Here is an 8537-nt window from a genome sequence, read left to right as displayed (position 1 = left end):
CAGAAAATACTAGATTGTTGAAATCATTATCACTAGATTGTCATTATTCTCATAATGATAAAAGTCAATGCTGTTTGTGTCTACTATTTGTAAAAAAAAAATAAAAAATTACACATTACACTGTAAAAAATCCACACAATGGTTTGGTGTTGGGACAACATGAAGTAAATAAGTTAGCTCATTAGTTTTTACATAGATTGACCATAGAACAAGTTTCCTCACCAAAAAAAACTCAATAATTGTGATGTTTCAGCTCAATTTAAATAAGTCGCTTGAACAAACAGAAAATGTCTTTTTTAAAGGGCCATGACACCCCCCACAGGTCTACCTCAGAATTTTTTCAAAAGATGCATGATAATGGGCGTGGAGCTCCGCGAGCAAAGGGCAGGAGTGGGCGTGGCCAGCAGAGCAGGGGAGGAGGGGAGCGAACAACTGTTGTCATTCGGCTCACAAAATGAGACAAACCGTGATGAGACGCATGATTTTATAGTTTACAAAGTTAAAATGCAAAGAAATAAACAGTAATTTAATGCCTTGCTACATCCCACCCAGCAATAGTTCGTCGAAAAGACGTCGAAAAGACGACATTGTCAGACGTCCAAACAACGTGGAAAACAGGTGGGAATGTGAAAGGTGAAAAGACGTCTTTTTCATGTCGTCGAAAAGACGTAATTGTAAGACGTCCAAACAACGTGGAAAACAGGTGGGAAAGTGAAAGGTGAAAAGACGTCTTTTTCATGTCGTCGAAAATACGTCAATTTTAAGTCGAAATCTGGTTGTGAGAAATACCTTTATAAACGTTTTAGAAAATTCACATAATTCAGAAATTCAACATTTTGTTTAAAAATATTATTTATTAGCCTAATATTTGCAGACAAAAGTAATGACAAAACATGTATTGGTCAATTTAACATTAACAACAACAAAAGGATCAGATAGTGTTTTCAGCTCTGCGTCTGCCACCGCCAGACCGTACAGGTGATCTCTCAAGGCCCTGTAAATTCGGTGGCTGTTGTGTCGCAGTTTGGCTGCACCTGCTATAACAAAGAAAAATTCTGTTTTAGTTGATATAATGCACATCCTTATGTGTTATTTTAAGAAAATTAACGTGACATTCAAATAATAAATGCTATTTTGACTGCATGATACACACGTTTTTGTTTAAGGACACATTTCAGTTAATTTAACCATACTTTTTATTGTATTATTATTTATTTTTAAGAAATGGAAAGAGATGGCAAAATACACACATCCTACTCAAGAAAAAGTGATACTGATGCTTAAAACAACTCTGGTAAAAGTTGAAGTAGCCTACTGACGGCAGTTTTGTAGTCAAATATGGCCTCAAACACGTAATAAAAAAAAGTTTCTATTACTACCTGTTTTTCATGCAGGTAACTAGACTCACATCCAGGCCCGGCGCCAGGAATCAGAACTGAGGGGGCATTTTTAATCCATAGGGGGGCACTAGACCTGGTGGCTGATTTTGGTCTCTCTTGTTCCTTTCATTTAGGCTATTTATTCACATTTATTATTACTTTACTTTGTTACTGACCTAAGGCAGTATTATACGTTTTAATAGTAATATTAATATGCACATTGTCGCTATTACTGATTTTATTAATGATGGTAATGCAACGATACCGCTTATTAATGCAGACGGATCATGGCTTCAGTGCCAAACGAGTGCTTTAAATCATATGTTTATCTCCTTATTTATTTCAATTTTATTTCAAATAGCAGGCATATGAATGTTTAAAGTTTTAGGTAAAGACGTCAAATTATGCCCACACATGCAAGCTGACCCACGATCAGACTATTCGTATAACCGCTAAATAAATATAAATCAGCTTAACCGAGTCATCCCGCTTTGCGGAGCCTATTATCCAACCAACATCAGTGTTAGGGAAAAGCTAAATGTTACCCTGTCATTCAAAACAATTACTTCGTTACATTTTAAGGCATTAGTGTAGCCAGAAAAATATCTAAAAAATATGCCTAAATTCAGTTATTACCGTGAAAATTTGTTTGGCACGGATAACAGGCAACTTAATAGGCAATAAAACTTTTTTCATCATTTTAAATGTAAAAATAAAGATTTATCTTAGGCTATCGTAAGTGTATTTTTTTTCGTGATATTGTCTGCTTGTCATTTGTAAACCATCATTAACCATTAGGTTACTAGGCCTACCCGTCATTTTATTTATTAATTTATAATAAATTAACATTTTTAGTTATTTAAATTTTAATAACTTGTTTTCAGGTTATTTTTATTTTAGGGCCATGAGCTACAAGTCAAAACAAATTCGATATGCTGTAATATATTTAATGTTGTTTAATTTTGCATAAGCAAATAGCAGTATAGCCTTAATTACACATTTTTAAAAGATTGTGAGAGGTTTCTCGGTTGATCCGCTGTAATTGCACTTAAACACTATATACCTATTCCATTTATAACACTGCAAACTTGACTTCGCAGGCTGGTCATCTTTAAATGCAAAAGGCATTTATTATACCTAGACTGCTGCTGCATATGGGATGTTTCTCTACACAACTGTAAAAGTGCGCTTTTTAGCAATGTCAAAATGAAAGCAAACATTCAAAGGGCTATGCGTTGTCAATTTTAGCTTAATTGTAATCATAGTAATAATAATATTAATGAATAAATTAAAATATTATTTATAGTGTAGCCTACTGTGGGACTGTGCAGTGAACTATTTATTTTTATTAAAACATTTTATTAGGCTACATCTTCCCGAACAACTAATGTGAAAATGACTGGCAGTTGAGTCTCTGCTAAAATTTATTTAACAGCAAATTTCTTCTGCGTTTCTTCCTTTTAGAGCTCAAGAGAGTTGTGTTTAAAGATTTAGTTGACCAAAACATGTAATTAATTAAGCTGATCATCTCATGTCACCCACTTTTCTCCCTTGTGAGTTGAGTGCGCCTCCATCGCTGTGTCCACGTTTTATTTTCGGGCGCACCTGACCTGACGCGGGGACCGGATCTCTGGACTATAGGACTAGCTTTAATCTCACAATTTTCATAATTTAATTGCTATATATATATATCATATATTTTAAAATATTTAAATGTGTGTTCTAAAGGTTGGAACGACGGGAGAGTTTGTAATTAATGACAGAAATAATTTTAAGTTTTTACTTATCCCCCTATGCCCTATTAATTTAGAACAATATAACATTTAAACATTGAATGATTAAAAATAAAAAAGCATTAAGATCATCTCTCTTAGGTGTAATTTGCTTTTTACCTATATTTACAGTTTAGTTTTAGCGATCTTCATATTTACAGTTGTGCTCCCTTTGCAGTGCACTTTAAAAACACTGATGTCATTTTGAACATATAGCCTTAAGTTAAAGCTATAGGTGACCTATTATTTAAAAGCGGAATTTATGTTACATCTCCAAAGCTTGTGAAAACAAAAAGCATACGTGAATTCTTTTGATTTATATAGGTTATTTATTAAATATCTGTATGACAAGGGCCTGCCGGTTAGAACTTTCTGCTCTGGTTTACAAGTGTCAAATTGTAAAAGTAGAATTTTCTAAAAATAAATAAACAATACCCTACTTATTATTTTTATAATTATTATTATTAATAGTAATAATAATAATAATAATAACAACAACAAGAAGAATCTCCATTATCATCATTAATATTATTATAAAAAAAATTTAATTTCTAATACACAAAAATAAAAATAATAGTTATTATCATCATAGTCATCATTATTATTATTATTATTATTATTAAATTAATATTTTTTTAATTTCCTAATATATAATAAATATTAAATTTCATTTTATAATAAATCGCCTAGTATTTATTTATTCATATGATTTATTTGCAGAATCTGGGGGCAACACAACTAATTTATACATGCACCTTTAACGCACCTACTTGATGTTTAACTCTGGGTGGGTCGCCGGTAGATAAGATCAATAGCCATAAATCCGCAATGCATACTCTCATTTTAAAAATCACGCGACCATCATCTTACAATTTTAAATAATAAATAATCTAATTTATTAAAACGAGTGATGAAGCAATGCAGCGCCATTAATAAGCCTAGCCAACTGCAGAGAAACAAAGCAACCATTGCGGCATCCGCAGTGATTACTTTTTCCGAAGTTCAGCTCTCTTTTTTGCACTTGTTTATTATGCGTTTATTGTTAAAAAATCAATAATGAATAGGCCGACAAGAGTGTATTCTGTGTGTGTGCGTATGTTATCACTGAACAGAAAGTTGCTTTGTCTGTCTGCCAATATTTCGGCTTTTAATCGAACGAAAAGTTAATTTAGATGAGCCAATATTTTTTTAAAAATGCAGTAAAGTAACTTTGACATGAGGCCACACATCGAATCTGGGGTCTGATCTCATCTCGTTCTCTCTCGCTGTCATCCAGACACTTGATACAGATGCCACACAGTCCCAAAACGGTACCAGCTGACAGGTAGAATAGCTGAAGCCTTTGCGAAATCTGTCAAAATACAGCGCTTAAATTAACAGGCATATGTCTTTGAGCCAAAAAAGTCTTTCTGTAGGATATGTAAAAACGCAAGAGCCAGTGTAGAAGTTGTGTCGCCTACTAATTATATTTATTCTAATAAAATGAAAACCAAAATAAACAATTCATTGCATTTTTTGTTTGATAAAAATATACAGAAACGAAAAAAAATCAAAGGGTGGCTAGTTTTTATTAATGTGTTTTAATATTAATAAAAATATGCTCAGCCTATTTAAGCTTAATGGTTACACCGCCAATAAATGTCTCAGTCATTTAAAACATGCAATTCATAACACACCAGCAGGGCTGCGTTTCTCAAACAACTCACCACTGCACTATCATACGATGCATTGTTTGGGGAAAGAACTATGTAGTGACGAATGTTTCCCAAAATTCTCTGTGGCTTACCCATCTCTTGAACCATGTTAGTTATAGCGTAAAAGGCCCATATGTTTTAAACGGGGAGAAACTACTTTTTTAAAAGAAGAACCCCATCATTTATTTGTGCAAATAATATTGTTTTACAAGCAAGCATTTAAAATAAAAATACTAAAAATATTAGTTTTGCCAAAAACATGCACTCGCTTTTTATATTAACTGACATATATATATTAATGCCACATATAGATCCAATGTTTCCTTTACTAATAATATTGAGAATGTGACATATACTAAATCAAATCACTTACAAAAGCTAACACGTATTCTATATTCATATATTAATCATATGAATAAATGAATAATGAGGCTGTTTATTATAAAATGTATTTTTTTATTATATATTAGGAAATGAAAAAAATCCTAATTTAATCATAATATTAATAATACCAATGATGATCATGATGAGGATGATGATGTCTGAAAGATAACATTATTAGCGTGAAAAACAAATTATATATATATATATATATATATATATATATATATATATATATATATATATATATATATATATATATATAAGCAATAAACTGTAGTATGGTTCAAAAACATATTTTTACTATAGTTTTTTCATGCGAGTAGCTTACAGTTGTTACGTCAATGGCAGAAAATATATTTCAGTTCAGTAGAAAACTTATTTCTCCTTTGTATTATAGTATCAATTAAAAAAATGCAGATTTCCTTTATGTCTCACATTCATATTTTTTATTTCCTGCTCTCCATCTTAATTTTATGAGTCACCAGAATCTCTTGATTACACCCAAAGTTCTGCTAATAATTTTTTTTTTTGCAAGCATTCACTTTAATAAGTCAATAACAGATTATTACTATCCAATTAAAGATCATTTCACCAAGCTCATACCACAGTGCTAAAAAACATGATGCTTTTGATTTATACAACTAACAATCTCCCTAATAGAGCATGTGCTGACTACTGACAATTTGTAAAGGTAAAAAATAATATAAGTACTGTTCAGTAACACTCTTTTTACTAATACGGTTCAAGTATAATTGAATAAGACTCCCAATTTATGAATAGTTAACTGGTAATCTGGAACCTTAAACCTTCATTAAAATCTAAATTGTTAAAAAAGTTATATTACTGAATAAAAAAAGTTAATATATGGACAGCTAGTATACATTTGTCTTCTTTTGATACACAATTTTAAACATGTGGTTAAAAACTTATCTTAATTAATGGCTTAAAATTATCTTTTATATTTTTTTGGTAGGCCAGAGAAAAAGTTGGCAGGACAAGTAAAAATCTATAATTCTCATTCTCATTAAAATTCAAATGTGCATGGTTTTAAGACAATTACTTTGGATTATATATATATATAATGTTTATAATGTAGGTAAAACTTTCTTTTACAACCCGCAAAGTACCGCATAGGTACAGTGAAATTACCGTGCACTTTTCTGTACGTATTGTATAAGTATAATGAACGTATGTGTAGGTATGTGTAGGTAAGGGAACAAACTGTAATGCTTGGGTAATAAGGGGGTAACAACCAGATATTCAGCATGAAATCTACCTCGTAAGTACAGTGAAATAACGGTGTACTTTTCTGTACATAAAATTAACGTTTGCGTAGGTACACTATATGTACAGAAAAGCACGCCGTTATTTCACTGTACTTACGCGGTACTTTGCGGGTTGTAAAAGAAAGCGTTACCGTCATGGGTGCTGTTGTTTTACTACAGTAATACCTTCAGATTCTGCGCTGCAGTGGCGCCTCACAGCAAGAAGGTCGTTGGTTCGAGCCTTGGCTGGGTCAGTTGGCGTCTCTGTGTGGAGTTTGCGTGGGTTTCCTCCAGGTGCTCCGGTTTCCCCCACTGTCCAAAGATATGCGGTACAAGTAAATTGGGTAGGCTAAAATTGTCCGTAGTGAATGAGTGTGGATGTTTCCCAGAGATGGATTGAGGCTGGAAGGGCATCCGCTGCATAAAAACGTGCTGGATAAGTTGGCGGTTCATTCCGCTGTGGTGACCCCAGATTAATAAAGGCACTAAGCCGAAAAGAAAATGAATAAATGACTGAATGAATAAATGAATGAATGAATACCTTCAGAGAACATAGTAGTCAGTGATCAACATAAGCAGAGTGTGGTGTAGTCAGAACTGGAACAGAAGTCTAAGCGCACACGATGATGTTTTCAATTGGAGATTCCAGCGAAACTGCCATTAAAAAGTTATAAGAAAAATAACATGTTAATCAATATGACATCTCACCTGGTATCTACTATTACAAAGTACAATTCCATTAATATAAATGTCTAATCCACAGTATCTGTACCATAAACTAGCCACAATTTTGACTCCTCACTCAGTATATTAAGTTGCATGGTATTTTGTGAGAAATCCAATGATCTTGTTTGGATTGCATTTCCTTGTGAAATTATAAAAAGCTTCATGATATAATTTTAAAAAATGAATGCGTTTACAAACATTTTTAAAGATACTTTTATGAGTAAACTGCATTACGTGAATCGAAAGAGAAGGATGTAGACAAAATTATTTTTAATAAACAGGAAAAAAAACTTACACCAGAACATAGCACAGCAATCAGAAACAAACAGACAAGCATGGTTTGTGAACAAAGGAAATCAGAAAAGAATGAAACCACAAAGAATTAACTTGACTAGCGATAGGGTAACGTTAACGTTAGACAACTTACGAAATGGCAAAGCTTCCCCATTGAATGCTGCTAGCTTCTCTGGCGAGGAGACCATCACTAAATTTACAAACAGAGCAACAAAACCGTGAACCGACAGCGATTCACTTTGTTAGGATTATTACATGTTAAAAAATGTTAGCTCGATGATAAGCACCATTAATGCTATTTGCAAAGTGCTTCTTATAACGTTAAGTTAGCCTTTAACGTTATAGCCGGAGCAATATTTTATGCTCATTCCAAGTCGATTTAACAGATCATCTTATATTTTTACACAGGTTAGAAAGCAATGAAGACATAAAATTAAGTAATTTTGCTGAAATCGCCAAATAAATAACCAAAACAGCTATTATTCATTAGCTGCTGTCAATGACCTCGTCACTACAGGGCGACATAAAAACGTATAAAGTGGTTAAGTGTTCATTAAAAAATTATTATAATGTAAAACGTTACACATCTAAAGTTCAATTCAACATAAATTATAAGTAAAACGACAAATAAAACATGTGAAACGTCGAATATCGTAACTTACTTACCTTTGATTACCGTTCCGCCCGTTGCTTGTGTCCGTTATTTAATTCAAATGATGAGCCCGCGCACGCACGTCACGCTGACTCGCGCAGAAGAGTTCCTGGCTGTGTTCTATTGCCACTTATCCCCCCTACGGTCTATTCATTTAGAACATTCTAACATTCAAAGTTGGAATTATTGAATATAAAAAAAGCATTAAGATCATCTTTCTTGGGTGTAATTTGCTTTCAAACTATTTTTACAACTCAGTTTTAGCGATCTTCATGTTTACAATTGTGCTCCCTTTGCAGTACACTTTAAAAACACTGATGTCATTTTGAACACAGCCTCATGGCGAAAGCTATAGGTGACCTTTTATTAAA

At 32.8% G+C, this 8537-nt stretch overlaps 1 long non-coding RNA gene across 3 annotated transcripts; it reads right to left on the bottom strand.

The window, feature by feature from the left end:
• Positions 1–842: 842 nt before the first annotated feature.
• LOC147840578 (uncharacterized) lies at positions 843–8232 on the bottom strand. 3 transcript variants are annotated; one of them, XR_015509205.1, is made up of 5 exons: positions 8181–8232; positions 7648–7704; positions 7036–7148; positions 6681–6911; positions 843–1037 (listed from the first exon to the last, which is right to left on the bottom strand). It is a non-coding gene; the product is annotated as an uncharacterized LOC147840578 (long non-coding RNA). The 3 variants fall into 3 exon arrangements; XR_015509207.1 differs by having other exon boundaries at positions 6681–6806; XR_015509206.1 differs by lacking the exon at positions 7648–7704.
• Between the last annotated feature and the right edge of the window lie 305 nt (positions 8233–8537).

Source organism: Danio rerio, chromosome 15 (assembly GCF_052040795.2).
Source record: "Danio rerio strain M-AB ecotype USA chromosome 15, GRCz13ab, whole genome shotgun sequence".
NCBI classification, from domain to species: domain Eukaryota; kingdom Metazoa; phylum Chordata; class Actinopteri; order Cypriniformes; family Danionidae; genus Danio; species Danio rerio.
The sequence above is the reverse complement of the archived record's forward strand: the minus strand, read 5'-3'. Positions and strand labels throughout refer to the sequence as shown.